The sequence below is a fragment of the Hippopotamus amphibius genome, chromosome 14, assembly GCF_030028045.1.
Source record: "Hippopotamus amphibius kiboko isolate mHipAmp2 chromosome 14, mHipAmp2.hap2, whole genome shotgun sequence".
NCBI lineage: Eukaryota > Metazoa > Chordata > Mammalia > Artiodactyla > Hippopotamidae > Hippopotamus > Hippopotamus amphibius.
This window is the reverse complement of record NC_080199.1, coordinates 32,435,364-32,460,968: the sequence shown is the minus strand read 5'-3', so window position 1 is coordinate 32,460,968 and position 25,605 is coordinate 32,435,364. Positions and strand designations below refer to the sequence as shown.

General features: G+C 39.5%; 1 long non-coding RNA gene across 3 annotated transcripts in view; it reads left to right on the top strand.

The window, feature by feature from the left end:
- Positions 1 to 25,605, top strand: part of LOC130835506 (uncharacterized) — a 181,403-nt gene that overhangs the window by 154,036 nt on the left and 1,762 nt on the right. The window contains exon 4 of one of the 3 annotated variants that reach the window (XR_009048964.1): positions 6,550 to 6,811. The exons of the other annotated variants lie outside the window; for them this stretch is intronic. This is a non-coding gene — a long non-coding RNA (uncharacterized LOC130835506). Of the gene's footprint in view, positions 1 to 6,549; positions 6,812 to 25,605 lie in introns of those variants that run through there. 3 annotated transcript variants of the gene reach the window in all.

Sequence of the window (25,605 nt, the reverse complement as noted above, 5' to 3'; positions counted from 1 at the left end):
CACCGTCAAACATAACCACACCCAAGCTCCATTATTTTTCAGAGACTTTAAAGATTAGCTTTTCACTGTCTACTTGAATTTCAATGAGGATCATCTTGGTAGTTACATTTTTTTTACAAATTATAATAAAGATCATTTTGAATAAATTTGTCAATGTGAATAACACTGCTACTTACTCTTTCTGTAAGGACCCTAAAAGTCTTTTGTCTAAATTTTCTTTTATACTTTTGTGTACAAAGTGGACCCATTTCTTAATCTCAAAAAGAACTGAATCAGACAGAATCCAGATGACTTAAGAAAAAAATTTCTCTTGTTTCAAACTTTCTTTTTTACTCCAATAATTTTTGCCTTCTGGGCCAGCAAAAGAGGTCACTCTGAAAAGTCCCACAGCTGCAAATCTGCAAAATTGAGAAGCTAGGTTAAAGGTCTTCTGTTTTGTGAAATTTGCTAGATTTTGCCAAGTCCCTGGTTTTGTACTGAAAAAGTTTCAGAGAAAGCTTGTGTTTTCCTTTGTCTGGGTCCTCGTTCAAAACAGGTCTATGAAGTGGGTAATTGCTATTAGCAAATGCAAATAGAAACAGTTGCCTCAATGCAGCTCAGCGGTCCTTTTGCCAGTTCCCAGGAGGCCCCTCTCCCCATTCGTCTATCGTGGTTTTTCCAAGTCTTCGTCCCTCTCTTCAAATCCTCCCCGGCACTGCCTAAACGCACTGTCAGCAGGTTACCTTGGCTGTTACCTCACAGAGGAAATAGACTCTATTTACAGTAACTCCTTCAAGTTCCTTCCACTGAAAAAACACACCTGCCTCTGCAGTCTCGGGAGCGGGGTTGGGGCGGAGGGCAAGGGGACTCCCCTGCTTTTCCAAGACCCATCCCTCCACCTCACTCCTCTTTCCTCAGGGCCCTTGCTCCATCCTGGTCTCTTCTCTCTCATGTGTCTTCAGTCTCCTACTCATCACTGACAGAATTCTCTCAGCATATAAACCTGACACCATCTCTCCTAGAGTGTTGACTGAGGTCCGTGAGAGTCCAAGCAACAGCTCCCGGCTCCCTCCTGAACACAGAAGCCACAGGTGGCTCCCGTGACAGAAGCTGCCATGTTTTCAGTTCTGTGGCCCTGCCACCCTGGCCTCAGGGGACAGGATTATGGTGGGGCTATAGCCAAAGGCAGCAGATGTAAAGGCTGCAGCCAAATGCATCTCAGATGTGAGAGCCAAAACTACATGGTGTCTGAGTCCTGTTTGAATTCCTGTTTGCAAGCAATAAAAAATGATTCTGCCTAATTTAACCTCAGCAGGATATTCACTGGAAGGATGTCTGTGGCTCACATATCTATAGGGGCCTGGAGGACCTGGCTTAGAAAAGAGTCAAGAGCCAGGGAGCTCTGAAGAGCTCTGCTGTGAGGAGCGCAGCAAGTTATACAGGAAGAGCAGTATGTGCAATTGGCTGCTTTTTCTGCTGCTTCTTCGAGGGGGTGGTCTGCAGCTGCACCTACACTTGTCTGCCTGGCCTAGGCAAGTGACAGGCTTGCTCCACAGCTGGGCTGGGTAGGGAGAGAGCACATGGGCTCATTGGCTCCTGTGTGGGAAGTGGGTTCCATCCCTACAGCTATATACAGTAGGAGATTCCCCCACAAGGAGATTAGATTGCTCCCAGGAGTTGGATGCTGGACAGCCCAAACCAACAAATGGTGACTATAGTTGGCTCTCTAACACAATTGTTACCAAGTTCAAGCTTGTACTGCTCGCCGCATGACAGGCCAATAAATTGAGAGACAAGTTGCTGGGGCAAGGAATAGGACTTTATTTGGAAACCCAGCAGACTGAAAAGATGGTGGACTAGTGTCCCAAAGAACCATCTTACGTGAGTCAGAATTCAGGCTGCTTTTATACTAAAAGGGAAGGGGGTGTGTCTGGTTGTTGCAAACTTCTTGGTGGCAGAGTCCTTTGTTCTTGCAGCGGTTCACATAGACCTGGTCCTATAAACCTCCAACAAGACAAATATTATTCTCTGTTCTGCAGTTTTTTATCTCTATGTGAATGGAAAAGTGTTATACCTTTAAGGGTCAGAGCCTTGAGAATGGGCTATCTTGTATATTTCAGGCTACAGGCAACATTCTTTTACAAAGGTGCAGAGCCAGCAGTGACTAAGCACAGGCAACAGAGCATAAGGCTTAGAGCTAAAGGAATAGATCCAGTATGGAGTTTTTATTCTCTGTGTGGACGTTTGTTATTCTCTGCTCCACAATGAGATGCTCTCCTGAAGAGCATGAATAGGAGATACACATAACAGAGAAGTAGAAAGTAGTAGAAAGAGAGAAGCAATAGCAGAGAGGAGCAAAGATGAGATACAGTCAAAGAGCATACAGAAGTCATATCATGAAAATGGTAGAGTCGTGAGAGTAGAAGGGATGGATTGGTGTCCACTCTCAGGAGATGGTGAGACAACTAGTGACCATAGGTGCTGGGTTGCTTGGGACAGTGGAGCTGGCTCAATTCTGGAGGAGTGTATAGTATTTCCTAGCTTACAGGCTTCAGAGTCAGAGAATCATGAAATTCCCTGAAATTGAAATCCCAGCTTCACCACTGGGTGACTTTGGACATGTTTTTTAACCACTGTATCCTCACTTTCCTCATTGATAAAAATTGTACCTACCTCCTTTAGTTGAAATAACAATAAAATGACAGTGCATGTAATGACAGGGCATGTGCTTAGCATAGTTCATGGCGCATCATATGTTAGCTGTTATTATTACTATTATTATTTTATGTCTGCCATGATTTTTCAAATTCTATCCTATTCCTACATCTTCATAGGAAATTCCAACGCACCTTTCAAGATCCAGCTCAGATGTTACCTTCTTTCCAAATCCATCCATGAATCCTCCCCTTGCCCCATGTGGAACTAATAATTCACGTCAACACTTATTGAATGACTTCTGTATGCAAGATATAGCATTTTTCTCAATGCTAGAAATATCAAAGACATCAAAGACACAGTTTGGTTGCTCAGCAGCCTACAATCGAAAGGGAGAAACAAAGACATAAACACGCAATTTTAATAAATTCCAGTAAAAACCATGATAGCACTTTGCTTTGCATTTTCTTCCACCCAAATCGTATGTCTATTGCATCCATTTTGCCTTTATAATTTAGTTATTTGCATGTCTACCTCTCTTAGTAGGTGGTATACTTTTTAAGCTCGAGAATATATCTTTTTCATCTTTTTATCACTAGAATGTTAGACACAATATCTTTGTTGAATAAAGTATATTCCGCTATGTTTTCACTGAAAAACTTCATTATTAATTTTCAGAGACGTCATTCCCCATGAGTAATTTATTTAAGAGTAAAACTTTTATTCTGAAATTCCACAAGTTACTTCCTCACCAAAAATGAAGGTTCAGTCACTGTTCAACGTTATCACTTCTAATCTGGCTGAGGTTTGAATGAAGGGAGGGATGTGTCTAGGGGTCACCAGGCTGAAGCTTGGAATAAAGCACACGTTCCAAGATAAAGCTCCTGGTTCAGAGAGCCATGAGGGGGAATAGCAGGGCGAGGGGAGCAAGTCGAGACAGCGATGGTGCTGGACAGACACATGATGGGGGTTGGGGGGAGTAGTCCAGGGACGAGGAGGGAGGACACGGAGGCATCTGCCATGTGTGTTGGGGGAAGAGAGTTCAGTGTGATTGGAGCAGAACAAGGGAGAGAGCAGAGGCCAGAAAGACAATGAGGATGAAGGAAGAGGATTTCAATAATTTATTTATTTGGGGAGTTGTGTGAAACATTGGCATATCTAACAAATGTTTGGGGAAAGTTGGATGAATTATCTAATTGGGACGAAGTGCGATGTATGGGAGTGTCAGGTGGGAGAGTCATCATCCCAGCTCCAAGTGAGCCACGAGGAGTGTAACAGAGAGGGGATGAGGACCCAAGAAGTAGGGCTCAATCCGAATTGTGGCATCCCTTGCCCATGTGAGACCCACACCAAAAGTACGTGTGGCTCATCCCGTCACTCATGGGATCATTCATTCACCCATTCCCAGTGTCATTATCTCTGCTTTACTTGTTGGACCAATTTTGTCAATGACAATTTTTTTCCTCTCTGGGTCTCTGGATCTTCTTAACTACAATTTGTGTTAATGGCTAAACACTGTTTGAAAACATAATAAAGTATTACGGAAATGCCGAATAACTAGATTACTTTTTGCTTGTGTGACTTAGACTTGGTGACTGTATAATTTTGTTTTATCTTCTTTGGCTGATTACCTTGGTCAATGAAGCCAAAGGGAAACAGAGCCCACTTTAGGTGGGAGCAGAGCACAGGCAAGTGGACTTTGCCAAGGAGAGCTGACAATCTTTTAGGGCTGGAAAGAACATTGTTTGATTTCTTCATTTTGCAAATGAGGAAACTGAACTTAAAGAGGCCAAATGACTTGCCAAGGCTGTAATGTGGGAACAGAAATAGGAGGCTGTATTTCCTCTTCTTGGTTGAATCATTACAGAATCATCGGTATTTGGGAGAGACAGTTGAAAAACTCTATTCTCCAACACTAGGTAAGTGGAGGAGGAATTTTTTAAAAATTTAAATCAGATTTTATTTACCCATTCTTCATGTATAATCTCCATTCCAAGAGGTGTAGGGTCTATTTTGAGGATCAGTGAGGAATTTGAGGAGGACAATGAAAAGATCAGATTTATACTTTAGGAAGTTATTATAGCAGGAGTATTCTTCAGTACTGTAAATGAGCTAAAAAAAAAAAACTGAATCTATCAAAATTTTTTCAGTCTTTTTTATTAATGCAATCCAGTTCTTTTGGCATGATTGGCATTTTGGATGTGTACAAGAAATACATTACCGTTTCTACTATCATCTTGTTTCCAGATATGGCCATATGTTTCACCTTGAAATGACTTGATTTAGATGGTGGAAACTTTTGAGTTATAATAGTGATGACTTATTTGCTATGATTCTTGCTCAGTGTTCTTTTAGAGCCCTATGTGATATGCACTAACATACCTGTTCCTTTGTAGTCAGCAGCGGAGGCTCTCTAGGAATCCACTTCAAAGTTGGAGTGTGATATACCCTGTACTTAAATATTCTTTGACTCACTGCTATAGAATGAAACACTGCTATTTGATTTATGAGGTCTGGGATGTTAGTTCATTTATTAACTCTGTGTACGTGCATGTCATGCTGTGGGAATAAAAGGCCACATTACTCCCACATGGCCTCTCATGTAAAGTGATCTTCTGATCGGAGAGAAAAAGCATAAATATGTGAAAAATCCAATAGAAAGAAAATGTTCTACTAAGAAGAATCCTTTCAACATAGTGTATATTTTGATTAATTTTTTAAGTAATAGGTTTCAATTTCACATCTGTTTTGCTCATGAGAAAAAACAAAGTTCAGAGAGGGTAACGTGCCCAACGTCACATAGAAAGTGAAGAACGTTCACCAATTCAAACCTGGGTCTGTCTATAGCCACGGCCTCTGCCGTTGCTTAGAACTCCTGTGGAGTGGATATTTATCTTACGTTGGGGAGTCACTCCCAGCATCAGGACTCACTGTCTCTGTTTGGGAACTGTTCTTCCTTATGATGTCTTGCCAGGCTCCTTGTGGTTAAGGCACTGGTCTGGGCTCTGCCAATCAGATCCACCTGCTCTCCAGACTGTGAATCAGTCCCTAGTGACGCCAAGAAGCAAGGGCCACCCAGAACATATTTGGATAAAATATGGGATTGGGGACAGCAACCACAGCTACATCTAATTCCCTAAGATGACAGGGATGGTGGCTCCCACGGCAGAATCCAGGGTCTGGTCACTGAAGCTGCCTGAATGTGCTGAGGTGGCTGTGCTTAGCAGGAATCTCAGGATGTCTTTGCTTGACAAGTCCTGTGGTTTGCCTTTGAGAATTGTTTCTGGCTGTAAAATTCCTAAATGTACATCTCCAGCCCTTCAGAAAATATGTGAACGATCCAGCATCTTTTAAATAATTTCCACTGTTGCTTTAATTAGTCAGAGTTGGTTCCTTTTATTTGCATCCCAAAGCTCTAACTGTTACTAAGAGCTGTACCAGGAGAGGTTGCAGGCCATGGACTTCAACCTCTCCTGGTACAGGGGGGAAATTGGAATACATTACCTGTTCCAGGAGGGGTTAAAGGGAAGTAGAAATCAAGTTGCTATTAAGAAACTGGACCTGAACAGCCATAGAAATTCAGGAAAAAACAGCTATTCAAATTATCCCCTGCTGTCCCCTTGAGTGACAGTTCCATTGAAGCCTGGATTTGTGAGACAGTGATTGCTACAAGAAGGCAGTTGAAAGGAGGAATTCAAGGACTGTTGGGGTATAGCAATGGACAGGTTGGTAGCAAAAAAATGACAGACTCAACGTTCTTAACTCTCAGCTCAATTCACCACTGAAAACCAGTCACTTTCTAAAGTAGTGCTAAAAGAATAATCTCTCTCAGCCTCAGTTGAAATGTGCGCTCCAAGATTTAGCCTCCAAGTTGGCTTACATCAATTTTATAACCTTCCCTTGTCTCTTATGTAGAAATTCCACCTTCAACTAACATAGGAGGCTAAGCGGAGGTCCCGACATCGGATGGAGACCTGTGAGAGGATCTGGGTTGCTCAGCATTCTAACCATTAGTGGCACTGTGAATCTGTTTGGACCCCACCAGTGCGAGCACGCCCCCAGGGCTTTTGGCAAAGACAGCCTAAAAGAATGGCAAGATTTTGTTCACTTATACTTGCAAAAATCTGGCTGATACATATGGAAGTGAAATCTGAGGACTGTTACCCAAGGATGGAGGAATGCGATTTGAATGAAGCAGAATGTGTCAGTTTGTGCACACACCTCTGTACAATTCTATATTCAACTGGCGATGATTTTAGTTACTTTTTGTAGTCTACTGACAAAATTTGGGCTCAACGGTGGCCTAGACATTCCGGGTATAATTTAAAGAAAAGGAAATTAAGACTTAGAGATGTAGGAAAGGGGGAGTGAGTTTCTTGTGTACAATCCATTCCTATAACTCCTAACTGTGGCCCCAAGTCCTTTTCACGGAGCCATGCATTGAGAAATTGATTGGTGAAGAGCATCCCAGCCTTTAAGAAAATCCCTACAGAGGCTGTTCTTCGCGGCCCTAGAATGCAGCGGGAGGAGACGTAGTTGAAATGAGCGCTCTGATTTTACTTTGATACCAGAATCCCAGAGTGGCAGAAGCCACGTAGCAGCAGCTGTAAACATTGGAGGCAGTTGGGGGTTTGGGTGGCTGTGGGAGGAAGGAGAGGTTGAGTCAGTGTGGTAATCAACGTGGTCCTACCCCTAGAGATTTTTGGTATTTGCTAAACACCCATGGATATTCTAGAAATGAACTCTATGTATGGCCCACCAAGAGAATATTTGATTTGTAAAATAATACCAACATCAACCAAACCCCCAAAATTCTAGGTATGGTAATCAGAGGTCCAACTTGAATTGCCACATAAGAAAGTGTTGGCCTTTTTACCCAATTTCCAAACTTAAATTCTCCATCCTAAAAGGAAGGCTATGTAGTCTTGAAAAGGAACTCACTGCTACTATTGCAAGTGTGTATTTCTTCCAGCCTCTTCTGCAAAGGGTTGACTGGGCATGAGGAAAGGGAAATGCCTAGACCTTTCAGGTATAGTACAACAGTTGCTCTGAGCTTATGCCAGTTCCTGAGGGTCCAGAACCTCGCTGTGACCTATCAGTCAGTGTGAGGGCTTGTGGGGCTCCGGTAATAAATGGAGTTTTGAGCTGAATCTACATCAGCAGGACCTGGACTCATCTCTGTTACTTAACTCTGTTCCTGATTTTGTGATTGGAATGAAAACCCTCAGCAACCCCAAAATCCCTTCATCGATCCTGACACATGGCATAAAGATTATTATGATAAAAAGAGCCCAGTGGAAGCCCCTGGAATTCTTCCTAATGGTTTTAAAAAGTACTTAATTCACTCATTAAACAATTTTTTGGATTGCCTACTCTATGTCAGACACGCTGCAGTGGTTATTTATCAGTGAACAAAACAAACAAAAATGTCTGCCTTGATGGAGCTAAAGTCCTGGAGGAAGAAGATACATTAATAGGTGAAATATATGGGGACTTCTCTGGTGGCACAGTGGTTAAGAATCCACCTGCCAATGCAGGGGACATGGGCTCAAGCCCTGCTCCGGGAAGATCCCACATGCCGCAGAGCAACTAAGCCCGAGCGCCACAACTAGTGAGCCTGCACTTTAGAGCCCACAAGCCACAACTACTGAGTCCATGCGCTCCAAGTACTGAAGCCCATGCACGGCAATGAAGAGTGGCACCCGCTCACCACAACTACAGAAAGCCCGCACACAGCAATGAAGACTCCAATGCAGCCAAGAATAAATAAATTAAAATAGTAAATAAATATTTAAAAAAACAGAAATATATGGTAGGTCAGATAGTGCCATGGAAAAAAATAAATCAGGTTTGGGGTGGGGGTGGAGGGATTGCTTCATTTCTCACAGAGCCAATTGGGATTAGAATTGAGGGCTACTGTGGGGGTCCTGGACCTCTTGAGGTGACCAATGTAAACACAGATTGAGGGAATAATGAAATAATAGATAATACCAAATGCAAAAAATAATAAACAAACCAGTTTCACATAGTGGAAGAAATCACAAAGTCACCAGCAGGGAATTGAAAGATGCAAGGGTGATCTCTCCCATCCCCATGTTAAATGTGTCTATGTGGCAGATGCAGGTGGCAGATTGGAGCTGGAGAAAAAGTGTTTGTGTTTCTCTATCAGGATTTAAGCTAAGCATGCAACATAGTGAATCCAGCTCTTTCTGTGTGTTCAGTCAATACTATATTATATCTTTTTCTCATCGTACTTGATACTGTGAACCTTTGCATTGATACATTTGATATTAACTTTAAAGTGTTTAGCAGCTCAGCTGGTCTCCATGGAGTGGTGCTAGAGAGTCAAGTATAATACTTGACAGTGTTTGAATACTGTCAGCCCTAGCCTGATTGATTGTTTTATTGTTTGTTTCATGAATGGTTTCCATTTCCACTGTTTTATTATCGTTAATCAATGGGGTAGCCTGCGGGCTGTTACTGTCTAAACTGAAATTAAAATCTGTTTGTTGAGGATGGTTTCATGGAAGCTTAGTACAGTGAGAGAAGGATGATTTATGCAAAGGTTTATCTTTCAGCACATTTGTTTTCAGAACCCATTCAGTTTGATTATATAGAGTGAATGTTTTTGTCCTTGAGTTGGGTTTTGGAGTTGCTCCCAAACATTAAAGTACAAAGAGAAGATTTCCTCCTGTTTAATGTAGTTCTTTGCTAACGGCATTAAGAAAAATCATGTCAGTTCACTTTTCTGCAAAATATGATTTGGTTGACTTAAATTATCTATGCTAGTTTTATTTTTGTTATAAAAGTTTTTTCTTCTGTTATAAAATAAGTATATTTATTATAGAAAATCTGGGAAATTCAGAAAAGTTGGGAAGGAAATGCATTCATTTTCTATTGATGCATGGCAAACTACCACAGGCTTAGTAGCTTGAAACAACATACATTTATTATCTCACAGTTTTGGTGTGTCAGGAGTCTGGGCACAGCTCAGCTGGGTCCTCTGCTCAGAGGCTGCCTTCATGGTGTCACTAGGGACTGTGGTCTCATCTGAGGTTTATGATATGATTACAAGCTCAGTAGTTGTTGGCAAAAATTCCTTTCCTGCAGCTGTAGAACTCATGGTGGCTTACTTCTTCAAGCAACAGGAGTCTCTCTTTTCAGGGAAGATCTGGGTCTGCTTTCAAAGGACTCACCTGATTAGGCCAGGCCCACCCAGGATCATCTCCCTTTTGATGAACTCTGCTGATGAGGGGCTTTGATTATCACTGCAAAATCTCTTCATCTTTGCCATATGATGTAAATTAATCATGAGTAAGGTAGCCTATTGTATTCACAGGTCCAGCTAACACTCAAGGGAAGATGACTATATACAATCACAGGTACCTTAGAATTCCACCAACCACAGAAAAAAACACTCAAACAATCTATCATAACAACCTTAACATTTTAAGGTATTTCTTTCCCATATTTTTTTTCTGTGTAGAATGTTATTGACATAAGTGGTATTAAATATTTTTTAAGAACTTTTATTGAGATAGAGTTAACAGACAATAAACTGCATATATTTAGAATGTACAGTTTGGTATCCCAATCTCCCAATTCACTCCCCGCCAACGCTCCATGCTTTCCCCACTTGGTGTCCATATGTTTGTTCTCTACATCTGTGTCTCTGTTTCTGCCTTGCAAACCAGTTGATTTGTACCATTTTTCCATATTCCGCATATGTGTTAATATCGATATTTGTTTTTCTCTTTCTGATTCACTTCACTCTGTATGACAGTCTCTAGGTCTGTCTATGTCTCTACAAATGTCCAAGTTTCATTGCTTTTTACAGCTGAGTAATATTCCATTGTATATATGTACCACATCGTTTTTCTTTTAATTTTTAATTTTTAATTTTTTATAATAAACTGCGTATACTTAGAGTGTACAATTTGGTATCCCAATCTCCCAATTCATTCCCCCCTAACCCTCCCTGCTTTCCCCACTTGGTGTCCGTATGTTTGTTCTCTACATCTGTGTCTCTATTTCTGCCTTGCAAACTGGTAGATTTGTACCATTTTTCTATAGTCCACATATATGTGTTAATATACGATATTTGCTTTTCTCTTTCTGACTCATTTCACTCTATGACAGTCTCTAGGTCCATCCATGTCTCTACAAATGTCCCAGTTTCATTGCTTTTTACAGCTGAGTAATATTCCATTGTATATATGTACCACATCTTTATCCATTCCTCTGTTGATGGACATTTAGGTTGCTTCCATGTCCTGGCTATTGTAAATAGTGCTGCCATGAACATTGGAGTGCATGTGTCTTTTTGACTTACGGTGTTCTCTGGGTATATGCCCGGTAGTGGGATTGCTGGGTCATATGGTAACTCTATTTTTAGTTTTGCAAGGAACCTCCATACCGTTCTCCATAGTGGCTGTATCAATTTACATTCCCACCAACAGTGCAAGAGCATTCCCTTTTCTCCACACCCTCTCCAGCATTTACTGTTTGTAGATTTTCTGATAATGCCCATTCTAACCGGTGTGAGGTGATACCTGATGGTAGTTTTGATTTGCATTTCTCTAATAATTAGTGATGTTGAGCAGCTTTTCATGTGCCTCTTGGCCATCTGTATGTGTTCTTTGGAGAAATGCCTATTTAGGTCTTCTGCCCATTTTTTGATTGGGTTGTTTGTTTTTTTGATATTGAGCTGGATGAACTGTTTATAAATTTTGGAGATTAATCCTTTGTCTGTTGATTCGTTTGCAAATATTATCTCCCATTCTGAGGGTTGTCTTTTCGTCTTGCTTATAGTTTCCTTTGCTGTGCAGAAGCTTTGAAGTTTCATTAGGTCCCACGACATAAGTGGTATTAAATTTTGCATAACATTTTTGTAAACGTTTTATTATTGAAAGTTTCAAATATACACAAAAGTAAAAAGAAGACTAAGCTCCCATGAGCCCACCACCCAGTTTCCACAGTGGTCATCATTCTGCAGTGCATAACATTTTGAAATTTATTTTTTATCATTATTATTATCATTATAGCAATTTTCTTCATTTAGTGAAAAATCTTCAAAACATCATTCATCTATTTATGGAATTAGCATATTTATTGACTATTAACTATACACTAGTGTAGACTACCAAACAAAGGAGAGAAGGCCCAGCATTCAAAGAGCTTATTGTCAAAAAGTGTCTTGCCAGTTGAAAGGCAATTTTAATATGGTATGATGTATATAACTTGTAGTATGAACTGAGATTGCTAAGGAAGGAATAGATACCAAACCCAATTTTGAGGGATCATAGGAGGTTTCCTAAAGGAGAACTATATGGCATATGATATGCCGTATATATTATGCTAAAAAATTTTTATTGGATCTTTCCTTATTTAGAACTTAACCTTTATCGATTCATGACTTTTTTTTTTTTTTTTGCTGTTGTACATGCAGTGTCTAGGTAGTTGTCTGGCACATGGTAGACAATCAATAAATATTTGAAGGATGAAGAACCACAATAATTAGACAAAAGAAGAGGAGGCCATAGGGATAGGGGACTGGGGTGTCCAGAAACGGTGTTTTCTGAAGAGCACAGAGTATGAGCAAAATTCTAGAGACAGCAGAGCAGGGCTCATATTATTATTATTATTTTTTCCTTCGTACTGAATGAATGTCCTGTGTTTACTTAATTAGTCCCCATTGTTGATTATGTAGTTTTAAATTTCTATTATATAAGTATGCATATTTTTGCTTATGAATCTTATACTTCTTAAGTATTATTTAAATAGACTAGGGTCCAGAAGTGGAATGATTGGGACAATAATATGAACATTTTAGAGACTTTTGATGCATGCATCAACCAGGGTTCAGTCAGAGAACAGAGCCACAGAGAATAGCAGAAAATATTTATAATAAGGAATTTAAAGACTTACAGAATTTGAGAGGAGAGTCTAGGTTGAGCTCCCAGAAATAATTCTCAATTCCATACTCAGAACCGGGCCAACAAGGGGATTGATGCCTCTCCTAGGAATGGCCAGGAAGCTACCTGCTGAATTGAAACTTGGGCACCACAGTTTCCATATGCAAAACCACACTCACCAGCTGAAACCCAAGCCAGCAAATGGATGCCCCATATTTGACACCCTAAAGAAAGTGAAGAAACACTAGCAGTTCTCTTCACCCTGCCACTGTAAATCCAATTGCATCGACATCTGTGCTTGCCAGAAGAAATGTGGAAGCCACCTAAATGTCCATCGAAAGATGAACAGATAAAGAAGATGTGGTACATATATACAACGAAATATTACTCCGCCATGAAAAAGAATGAAATAATACCATCTGCAGCAACATGGATGGACCTAGAGATTATCATACCAAACAAAAAAGAAGGACAAAAACCATATGATATCACCTATACATGGAATGTAAAAAAAAAAAAGACAGAAATGAACTTATGTACAAAACAGAAATAGACTCACAGACGTAGAAAACAGACTTATGGTTGCCAAAGGTGAAGGTGGAGGTTGGTATTAACGTATGCACACTGCTACATATAAAATAGATAACCTAGGACCTCCTGTATGGCACAGGGAACTATACTCAATATTCTGTAATAACCTATAAGGGAAAAGAATCTGAAAAAGAATATGTATATGTGTGTAACTGAATCTCTGTGCTGTACACCTGAAACTAACACAACATTGTAAGCCAGTTATACTTAAATCAAAAAAAAAAAAAAAAAGCCAAAGCAGCCAAGGTGGCCACTACTTCATGTCTGCTTTCCAAATCTCACCAAGGGCATGGACTCGTACCAACTCAAATCATATTAGCATCACAACTATGAGAGAATCAAGACAATGAATGTTCAGTTTCCTGGCTTTGGCAGTTTAGCAGGTTAGGAAGATATTTTAGAAGAAGGAGGTAGCAGTGGCTGTGGAGCACCAGTCCACCATGCCCACCAAAGCACACATTGTCAAATTGCTCCTAAAAGAATTATTCAGGCTGTGGTCCTGTCAGGAAGTGACCTGATATGGAAAATGCCGGTTTTATAGCACTGTACCCCATAGTTGTGTATAGTTTCCTAAAAACCTTTGTACGAGGTAAATTTTTGGATGCACTATAGTTGTACCGCACTGCTTTTGGCATTGTTTGATTACTCATGAGGTTGATCACTTTCCCAAATATTTGATAACAAGTGCTGTTGTGTTTTTTGAAGTAACTAGTCATCTCTTTGCCATGAATCTATTAGGTTCTCAAAATATTTTTCCTAGTGATTTTGCATATATACAGGCATAACTCAGAGATACTGCGGGTTTGGTTCTAGAGCATTATTGCTTTCTTTGTTCACAATAAAGTGAATATCACAATAAGGCAAACCATGTGTATTTTAGGGTTTCCCAGTGCATATAAAAATTATAAGTCTACACTATACTGTAGTCTATTAAGTGTGCAGTAGCATTGTGTTTAAAAAATTCATGTATTAATTTAAAAATACTTGATTAAAAATACTTAACTAAAAATTAAAAATTAATTTAAAATACTTAATTAAAATACTTTATTGCTAAAAAATGCTAAGCACCATGTGAGGCTTCAGCAAGTCCTAGTAATCTTTTTGCTGGTAGAGGATCTTGCCTTGATGCTGATGGCTGCTGACTGATCAAGGTGGTGGTTACTGAAGGTTGGGGTGACTGTGGCAATTTCTTAAAACAAGACAGCAATGAACTATACCACATCAAATGACTCTTTCATGGACAATTTCTGTCACATGCGATGCTGTTTGGTAGCAGTTTACTCACAGTAGAACTTCTTTCAATACTGGAGTCAATCCTCTCAAACCCTGCCACTGCTTTATCAACTAAGTTTGTGTAATATTCTAAATCCTCTGTTATGTCAACAAGCTTCACAGCATCTTCACCAGAAACAGATTGCATCACAAGAAACCACTTTCTTCACTCATCCATAGGAAGGAACTCCTCAGTCACTGAAGTTTTATCAGCGATGGTAGAAATTCAGTCACATCGTCAGGCTCCACTTCTAACTCCAGTTCTCTTGCTATTCCACCACATCTGCAGTTACTTCCTCCACTGAAGTCTTGAACCCCTCAAAGTCATCCATGAGGGTTGGAATCAGCTTCTTCCAAACTCCTGTTAATGCTGATATTTTGACCTCCCTCCATGAATCATGAAGTGTTCTTAATGGCATCTAGGATGGTGAATCCTTTCCAGAACCTTTTCAATTTATTTTGCCTAGATCCATCAGAGAAATCACTGTATATGGCAGCCATAGCCTTATGAAATGTATTTCTTAAATAATAAAACTTGAAAGTCAAAGTTACTCTTTAATCCATGAATTACAGAATGGATGTTGTGTTAGGAGACACGAAAACACATTCATCTCGTTGCACATCTCCATCAGAGCTCTTGGGTGACCAGGTACCTTGTCGATGAGCAATAATACTTTGAAAGGAATCTTTTCTTCTGAGTGGTAGTTCTCAACAGCAGGCTTAAAATATTCAATAAACCATGCTGTAAACAGATGTGCTGCCATCCAGGCTTTATTGTTCCATTTATAGAGCACAAGAAGAGTAGATTTAGCGTAAGTCTAAGGGCCCTAGGATTTTCGGAATGGGAAATGAGCTTGACTTCAACTTCAAGTCATCAGCTGCATTAGTCCCTAACAAGAGAGTCAGCCTGTCCTTTGAAGCTTTGAAGCCAGGCCTTGATTTCTCCCTTCTAGCTATCAAGGTCCTAGATGGCATCTTCTTTCAATAGAAGGCTGTTTCATCTACGTTGAAAATCTGTCATTAATTATCTTCATTAGTTATCTTAGCTAGCCATTCTGGATCACTCACTGCAGCTTCCACACCAGCCCTTGCTGCTTCATCTTGCAATTTGATGTTATAGAAATGGCTTCTTTCCTTAAACCTCATGAACCAACCTCTGCTAGCTTCAGACTTTTCTCCTGCAGCTTCCTCACCTCTCTCAGCCTTCACAGAATTGAAGAGCGTTAGGGCCCTGCGCTGGATTCAGCTTTGGCTTAGGGGAACGTTGTGGCTGGTTTGATCCTCTATCCAGGCCACTGAAACTCTCTCTGTATCAGCAATAAGGCTGTTTCTTATCATTTGTGTGTTCATTGGAGGCGCACTTTTAATTTCCTTCAAAAACGTTTCCTTTGAGTTCACAACTTGTCTCCCTGGCACAAAAGGCCTAGTTTTCGTCCTGTTTGGGTTTTGACTTCCTCACCAAGCCTAAGCTTAATCATTTCTAGCTTTTTTTTTTTTAATTTTTATTTATTTATTTATTATTTTATGAGGGGTACACCAAGTTCAATCATCTGTTTTTATACACATATTCTCGTATTCCCTTCCTCCCTCGACTCCCCCCCACTCTAGCTTTTGATTTAAATTGAGAGGCATGCAACTCTTCTTTTCACTTGAACAATTAGAGGCCAGTGTAGAGTTATCAATATTTTTTGTCTCAGGGAATAGGGAGGCCTCAGGAGAGGGAGAGAGATGCGGAATGGCTGGTCGATGCAGCAGTCAGAACATACACATTTATCGACTAAGTTCGCCGTCTCATATGGGGGCAGTCCGTGGTGACCTCTAACCAATTAGAATAGTAACATCAAAGGTCACTGACCACCAATCACCATACAAATATAATAGTAATAAAACGTTTGAAATATTGCAAGAATTACCAAAGAGTGAGCAAAAGCTGTTGGAAAAATGGCACCAATATACTTGCTCTACACAGGGTTGCCACAAACCTTCAATTTGTAAAAAATGCAATATCTGAGAAGTGCAATAGACCAAAGCACAATAAAATGAGGTATGAATGTACTGTTTTTTTTTCATTGTGATAAATATATATAACATACAATTTGCCATTTTAGCTGTTTTAAGTGTACAGTTCCGTGGCATTAAATGCATTTACACTGTTGTGCAATTATATATGCACATGTTTTAAAGGTGTTAACTCTTTATTGAATTTGTTGCAAATGTTATTCCAAATGTGTCATTTAACTGTTTGACATATGATGTTCAAATGATTTTCTATCAGTATTTTCAACACTTTATTTTTTTCTTCTTCCTTTTTTAATGCTTTAATTTTTAAATTTAAATCTTTAAACTACTTTGAATAAATCACAAGGTTGTGTTTATTTATATATAAATATAAAAATGTATAATTACATTTTAAGCCAAGATGACTGTTTTAAGTATTATAGCTTTATAAAATATTGAAACATCTTATAGCATTAATCTTTGTTTTTAAAATTTTTCTTTGATCTGCTTACTCATCCTGAGATAATATCAAAGCTTCTCGGAGTTACTTGCCATTTCACTTATGCTATGTAAACACTACAAATACTGGTGCTAATCTGTAATTTTACAAATCTCCATTTACCCGCACAAAAGCTCAGACTGAATATTTTCTTTTGCATTTGGAATAGATTAGCAACCATTAGACTATATATGTTCTAACAAAGGGTAAAAGCTTTATTTTGCAGCTTTTCTGTACAGTTCCCTGAGAAGCTCAAAGAAGACTCTCAACTGTATTTGGTATGGCAATTGCTTACAGGGTAGGTTGTTATGACTTGTTATTCTTTTTTTTCTCTTTATGTTGCTACTGTTTTCAGTTTATATTATTTTTAGCATCATGGTTCCTAGAATCCAGCCCATTTGGCTTTCTAGGTTAGAGAGGGCTGAAATGTTATTTGGATTATATGCGCAAACAAAGTATAGCCAACACTTTATTTTTGGGCGAAAGTTAACCCGCTTGAATATCTAAAAATTCATGTTTTAACTGATCTTTTTTGCAGTCACGAAAAGTTAATATCATGATACAGTGTGAATAGATAGTCTCATCAGGGTGCAGAAAGCAGGGAGACATGAGCAAAGAATTTTTTGGTTTCATAAGACATGAATATAGGCAATTCATTGAAAAAAACTTGCACGGGATTTAAAGTTTTATAGATATGATCTCGTGTCTAAATGGGAGGTAACACGATTGTTTATTTATTCAGCCCATGTGTGTCTGTGCAGTGCCTGGCGTGCGGCAGCGTGTAGGACAGCAGGAAGGGCACCCTGTGGCTGGGAGACAGCGAGCAAGAAGGCATGAAATCAGGACGCCTGATTATTTGAAAAATGTCATCAAATGAGAATTTAGTGGTGGTTTTATGAAAATAAAATTGTATGTTTAAGTGCTTTCATTGAAGCATTAGCCAAAAACATATTAGATTTTTTGTAAATCCAGAGAAATTCATCACTCTAGCCTAGGCTCTTGTACAATGGCACAACACCTAACTTCATTTCGATTTTTCTTTTTTATCTTTGTCTTTCCTCTACCTTTCAATAACACACACACACTTTTTATTATCCAACCCTCCCCATGCTGCTTCCTCTACTCCACTGAGGCAAAAAGTATTCCATTCACCCTGGTTCAAGCTCTATATTAAACAAACATGATCTTTATTTTCCTGCTTATGCTTTATTTCTTCAGAAAGTTTTCCTGATTTATTAACAACAGTTTTGAGTTTATTTGGTTTACTTTAATCTACATCATACTCTCATACTCTTGAAATTATAAATATTTCTTTTGCATGCACATTTTTGTACCTTCTCTTCTGTATTGGGATCATTCATCTTTAAGAGATCCATTCTTTACCTCAAACAAGAAATACACAGTAATGTAACTTTTAGTACCTCTGGGTGCTATATTTATGAAGTACCAAAATGAGTTGTATTATTTTATTTAGGGATCTCTCATTCACAAGGAACAGATGCACTAAGCTGCATGAGGACATAATCAGGGATTTCAATGGGAGTCTGAGAAGAAGAGTAAAGTAAAGCTGGGAGCTGGATGCCTCTTGTGAATCATGTCCTCTCGCTCCCCACTTGTTTCTGAGTCTTTCTCTCTGGTGACTTTCTGCTTCTCTTTGCACGTGTGTTGCCAGTTATTATCTTCTCTATGTCTGTACGCTAAGCTGCCTTTATGCCTTATATCAAATTTGGCAGCAAGGCCACATGTCCTGGGTTTCAGTCTTCCTTTCCCAGCTAGTAATCTCACTAGCTGTGTGACCTTGGACTAGTTTCTTATTTCCTGGAGCCTCGGTATTCTCATCAGTAAAATGGTGGTGGTGGGGAGTTGTTAACCACAGCAAAAACTTCATAGGGCAAATAAACTAAGAATACACAACACAGAGTAAGTATCCTATAAATGGTGGCTCTTATTATTAACATACTTGGTTTTCATGTCCTCAGAACTTTAGCTTGCTGGTGAACTGTTATGGCTGTCCTGATACTTTCTACAAGATAGCTCTGACCCTGCTGCTAACTCAGTCCCACATTCTCAAGGGAGGAGTCTCTTTGGCTCAGTTCATCTTTTCAAGCTGGGCCACATTGGTATTGGTTCCTAGCAGGCCAGTGGATTGGCTGCCTTTTAGGCAGATGCCTTGCTCTGGTCCAGTTCCATGTACGGGGGTGGGGATGGAATCCATGTACACAGTGTTGCTCTGTCCCTCACCAGGTATGGACAGTCAGTTTTCCAGTTTCCAACAGAAGAGAGGTGGGCAACAGACACCATAAAACTTGCATTGGCCAGAGACGTAAGTGAATATGTTTATGGAAATCGTGCTGGGATTTTTAGTAAGTTTTTAGAAATTGAATCATGATTTTCATTGACTTTCTAATCTTAAAGATATAACTCATGGACCTCTTCTTTCCATTATAAACATGGACCCTTTAAATCTGGTAAGGGCATGACACCACAGTGTTATATAAAGTTTGGAGTCAGGAGATCTGGGTAAGTTCTGGTTCCAGCCTCACCCACTGGTTACTCCTGGGAAATGCATGATATGCCCCTGAGCATCACTTTCTTCATCTGCAGACAGGGGCCAAAAAATCCATCTCACAGGATGTAAAATATCAATTATTGTTATAAATATACCACTTTGCAAGTCTTCTGTCGATAATGCCTTTACTGAAAGACTCAGCATCAGAACTCAGAAATATAAAGTATGTCATGATCACAATAGATAAAAAGTCTTTTTTTTAATGTCTGTATTTGCCAGATTCAAAAGGCTAACAGCACAGAGGAAAAAAAAAAATCAATGGTAGAGTGAAGATAACAATGAAGTATAAATGGTGGTACCAAAGAATAGCAGCTCAGCACCAAGCTGGAAATAATAAAATTCCCGCAGTTTCCTTAGATCAAAAACTTGGGCCTCATAAAAGAGAAAAGGAAACCATTTCAAACGTTTTGAATATATTATTTGGCTCAGGTATAGCAGGGCTCACTCTAACCAATCTCACTTTAAAAAATTGCAAAATTAATTTACTTTCTCACATTCATATTGCGTGCTAGTAGCTCAAGCATAGTCGCACATAGGATTCTGATGGAAGACCAGCTTGTACTAACTGGTTGAGTGTCCAAAGAGCATGATTTGGGTGATACAGATGGCCCCCTTCCCAAAATACTCTTCCAATAGATCGATCAGTTCTGTATTCTCGGTTTTCCTTGAGAAGACATATTTTTGCTAGGCTAAGGAATTGTGTTTTGTGGAAAATATAATTGTCTGAGAAATGCCAACGATTTTCATTTCACACATATTCCTGAGGAAATGGGATATATTTGTAGAACAAATTCACATTGAGCCAGACTGCCTGTGTTTGGATTCCAGCTCCACAATTTACTAAGTCAGCAACTCGCACTTTCATCTTTAAAATGGGGATAATAAGGGTACCTTGTAACCACGAACTTCATGGGTTTGAATGAGCAAATATATATAAAAACTGTATAAGTATCAATTCGTAGTACATTAATGAGATGAGAGAAAAGGTCTTGAGAATGGAATCATATCCTAGCAAGGGTGTGTGTGTGTGTATGTGTGTGTGTAAGGAGCAGCCAAAAGACATCATAAGAACATCAGGGCTGAAAACAGTGCAAGTGTTAGAAAATATGAAGAAACCACCCAGAAGCGTGGTGGGTGTCAATTATGAATTTCTCTGCTCTCACAATTTTTCAGAGAATCATCTAGTCACTGATTAAAGCACTTTTAGCACTGTAGCTGCCAAAGAGAGATTAGTGTAAACCTTCTCTCTCATCTTATGGTCCGCTAATGCTTTTGTTTGTCAGCAGGGGAGTTTTCTGGTTCCTAGTTATTTATTTTCTTCTCTCAGTTCCATTAGTTTAACAAAACTTTTTGTACTAAGCAATAGGAATATACAGGTTGTTCAATGTCTATCTTATGTCTGTGTAAGAAAATCTGGTGACTGTGAAAATTTCTCAAAGAAATGGTGATAGAAGTAATCTAGGAATATTAATTTCACTGCTCAACTTGTATATTTCGTGAGGCAGAGCGTTAAATGGCTGAAACATGATCTAACTGATGCACCACAGATTTACCCTCATTTCTACCACTTTATACGTTGATAGTTGCTGTAACCGCTTAGCATTAGTGCTTTTTTCTTTTTTTTTTCTTTTCTTTTTTTAAAATTTATTTATTTATTGGCTGCTTTGGGTCTTCCTTGCTGCTGCACGGGCTTTCTCTGGTTGCGGAGAACAGGGGTTCCTCTTTGTTGTGGTGCGCGGGCTTCTCATTGAGGTGGCTTCTCTTGTTGTGGAGCACGGGCTCTAGGTGTGCAGGCTTCAGTAGTTGTGGCACATGGGCTCAATAGTTGTGACTCGCGGGCTCTAGAGCATAGGCTTAGTTGCTCCACAGCATGTGGGATCTTCCCGGACCAGGGCTCAAACTCATGTCCCCTGCATTGGCAGGTGGATTCTTAACCACTGGGGCACCAGGGTAGGCCCTAGTGCTCTTTTCTTGATGTGACTTTTACAAAGATGACAGCAACAAAGTGAATTACTTAGAGTTGGGTTGGACTTCTACTATCAATAGAACTCAAGTGAAAGTGCTTTAATAAAGAAAGTTCATTTCTCTCTCCCGTTACTGCCTGGATGTAGGCATTCCCTGGCTGTGATGACACATTTCCTGCTTCTTGAAGTGCTCAAGGACCCAGGCTTCTATCTTGGTGCTCCTCCATCCAGGGTCTCCATTTCTGAAGTCATGCCACCATGTCCCACCCAGAAACCGGGGATGAGGAAATGGAGAAGGGCATGTTCTCATCATTTAAGGACACTTCCTGATGCTTCACATTCTGCTCACATCCTGTTGGCCAGACTTAGTTACAGGGCTACGCCTATCTGTAAGGGAAACTGAGAACTACACTCTTTATCTTGTACAATGATGTGCCCAGGAAGAAGGGAGACCAGTTATTTGGAGACAAATAGCAGCCTTTGCCATTTTGGGTCTAGGCTGACCATGACTCAACCTGTAAAATAAGATACAATGTAATGCGCACTGAAATGTTCACCTAAGTATTTCAGAGACATCTCCAATTGCTCAGTTCTTAAAATATAGTATTTAATTAATTATCATGAAAGAAGCCCTTTTATTTCCATCAGTGAATTAGAAGTTCAAGCAAAGAAGATGTAATTTTAGTGATGTGCTTAGCTTCCTAAACCTGTATTTGTTTAATTCCCATAGTGGATTCCCCAGAGAATCGGGTGTGTGCCTAACTGAGGATTAATTTCATTCTGAGCTGGAAGAAAATTAGGGAAATCTAGTTCTTTGGCGTGGATGCTTAGTATCAGGTCACATGCTGTGAATTTCCCTCCCAGACCCTTTACTTGATTCTCAAGTTTGACTTTTTAAAAAAATAAGCCCTTGCCTTGAACGTCACTGCATGGATGCTGTAGGGCCAAAGTTCTCATCATTCCTTTGGGGGACAGTTGCCCTAAGCCTTTCTCTGAGGTCGTGTCAGCACCTGTCCCTGATATCAACCGCATCCACCTCTGCGTTCACTGGACTTTCCAGCACTGTATGCCTGGTGCTGACGCTCACCACCAAACCATGATGCCACTCTGGGCTTCTGGGCACTGCCTGGACCTTTCTGGACTGCTTGTCCCACTGGCGTGTCTTTATCCTATAGGTTTTTGCTTCCCTATTCTTGCCCCTTCTAGAGACCCTATGTCTTCATATGCCTAATGATCCAGATGAAAAGTGAAAGGCTTCACGACTCGTTCTAAGTCCTTTTGCATGATGTAAAAACAAAACAAAACTCACTACTGACATACTCATCATTGTAGAGACATAGTCCTAGATGGAAGAGTTAGTAGTGGGAGGACACTTCTTATGGTAGCTGAGCTACAAATTAAATTTGCAGCTGAGAGATGCATAGTGTAAAACTATTCCTGTTTTACACTGCCATGCACACTGCCAGAATTCACTATCATGTTAATGAAAATCAGGTACACTTGAGAGGATTGGTGGTTCAGACCAGGCTGAAAATCATCACTCCCTCCAGCAAGCCAGAAATGCCTTCTTGGCTTGACAATGGCTTATGAAAAGGATCCTCTAACTTGCTCTTTACAAATATTCAAAATAAAATGGACTCCTTTCTTTCAGAAAAGGATCTCTCAGGGCATAGTGAATAATAGCTTTGGCTTTGGATTCAGGAAGATCTCAGGGAATCTAACTCTCACTAATCAGCTATGTTACTTTGGGAAACTTGCATTATCTCCTCAAACTTCAGTTTTCCCATCTCTAAAATGGCTATGATAGTAGGACTTACACAATTATACACAATTATTGTGTAGAGAAAGGAAATAATTCATTTAAATACTTAGTATACTATCTACACATTGTATATCCTTAATAAATAAATACCAGCTTAAAAACCCAGGAGAGATACCACTGTAACAACAACTTCACTGCTGTCTTTGAAATGAGCAGGGGGGGAACCACACATTAGATTAAAAAAAAAATAGAATGATCCTGCATCGCACTCTAAGATGACATGGAAAATCATAATTCTCCAGCCCCCAGTCTTATCAAGATATAATTGACATACAGCTCTGTATAAGTTTAAAGTGCAGAGCACACTGACTTGATGTATATATATCATGAGACAATTACCATCGTAAGTTTAGTTAACATTCATCATCTCATACAGATACAAAAAAATAAAAGAAAAAGGAAAAATTTTTTCTTGTGATGAGAACTGTTAGGATCTTAGCTTTCATGTATCACGTTGAGCAGTGTTAACTATAGTCATCCTGTGGTACATTACATCCCTGATACTTATTTATCTCATAGCTGGAAGTTTGTACTTTTTGATCACCTTCATTCAGTTCCCTCTCCCCCAAATGCCTGCCTCTGATAACCACAAACCTGATCTCTTGGGAATTCCATGATTCTTAGCATGTTCTACCATTATACTGTACTGAACTCCCGATACTCTGGTGTTTATATTCCAGTTTTATGAGTGGTGAGAAGTTGAAGGAATATGCCAGGTTCAATAAGGAAACGAAGGGAGGTATTCTGGAATGTTTGCATAATTATGACTCCACCTAAACCCTTATCCTAATCTCCAAAATCTTGCTTTAAGCCTGTTGTAATTGCTTTGATTTCTGGTACAACTGGCTATTACCATACCTGTTTCAAGCTGGTGAAACCTGAAAAGGTCTTGCTTCATTTGACAAAGCAGAGAGATGTAGTTCTTACCTGGTATTTCAAACAGGCATCAGGTAAAGCGTTGCCATGCACAGAGCTGTCTGTGAATCCGCAGAGTTACATTCTCTGAGACCCTGTTAGAAACGCTGTCTTCAGCCCCACCCCAAGACAGCTGACTTTGAATCCACTTTCTTTTTTCTTTCTTTTTCTTAACAGCTTTATTGAGATATGGTCCACATACCCTACAATTCATCCAGTTAACATATATAGTGCAGTAACTCTAGTATATTCACAGGGTTGTGCGACCACTGCCACAATCAGTTTAAAAAAATTTCCATCGCCCCCAGAAGACACCGTGTACCCTTCACCTGCCATTCCCCCACTCTTCCATGTCTCCCAGCCCTAGGAAACCACTAATGTACTTTCTATTTCTATTGATTTGCCTATTCTAGACATTTCATAAAAATGGAATCATGTAATATGTGGTTCTTTTGTGACTGGTGTAATGTTTTCCCTTAGCATAATGTTGTCAAGGGTCATCCGTGTTATAGCATGTCATTGCTGAATAATATGCTGTTTTATGGATGAGTACATTTTATTTCTCCATTCATCCATTGGTGGACATTTGGATTATTAGGTTGGCCAAAAAATTTGCTCAGTGAATATGTTCAATAAAGTTCTTGATGAAAATGAAAAACGTGTCTTATTTTTACTTAAAACCGAACAAACTTTTTGGCCAACCCAGTATTTCCATAGTTGATTTCCAATACTGTGTTAGTTTCAGGTATACAACAAAGTGATTTAGTTCTATATATGTATTTTTTTCAGATTACTTTCCATTATAGGTTATTACAAGATACTGAATATAATTCCCTGTGGTGTATAGTAAATCCTTGTTGCTTATCTGTTTTATGTATAGTAGTTTGTTAATCCCATTCTCCTAATTTATCCCTTTCCCTCCTTTTCCCCTTTGGTAACCATAAGTTTGTTTTCTATGTCTGTGAGTCTGTTTCTGTTTTGTGTATAGATTCATTTGTATTATGTTTTTTAGATTCCATGCATAAATGATATATAATTTTTGTCTTCACCTCTCTGACTTACTTCACTTAGTATGATACTCTCTAGGTCCATCAGTGTTGCTGCAAAATCCTCACAGAGGCATTGAGGTGAAGAATATTTGACATCACGCATTTCATTTACATTTTAGGAATCGTTATACCAAGTTGTGGACTTCACTATCTGTTTCAACCAGTTTGTTAAAAATCGTGTGTTCCCTAATTCTGCCTTCTCTCCCATTCATTAGTCATGGTCTTTCATCTTGGCTTTAGTGAGAAAGTAACATCACTGTTTAAATTACTGTCCCCCATACTTTGCCCCTCATCTTGGCTTGAGCTGAAACAGCGGTAAAACCCACAAACTGTGGGTTCAGAGAGACGGAGATTAAGTTCTGTCTCTGCCACTAGCTC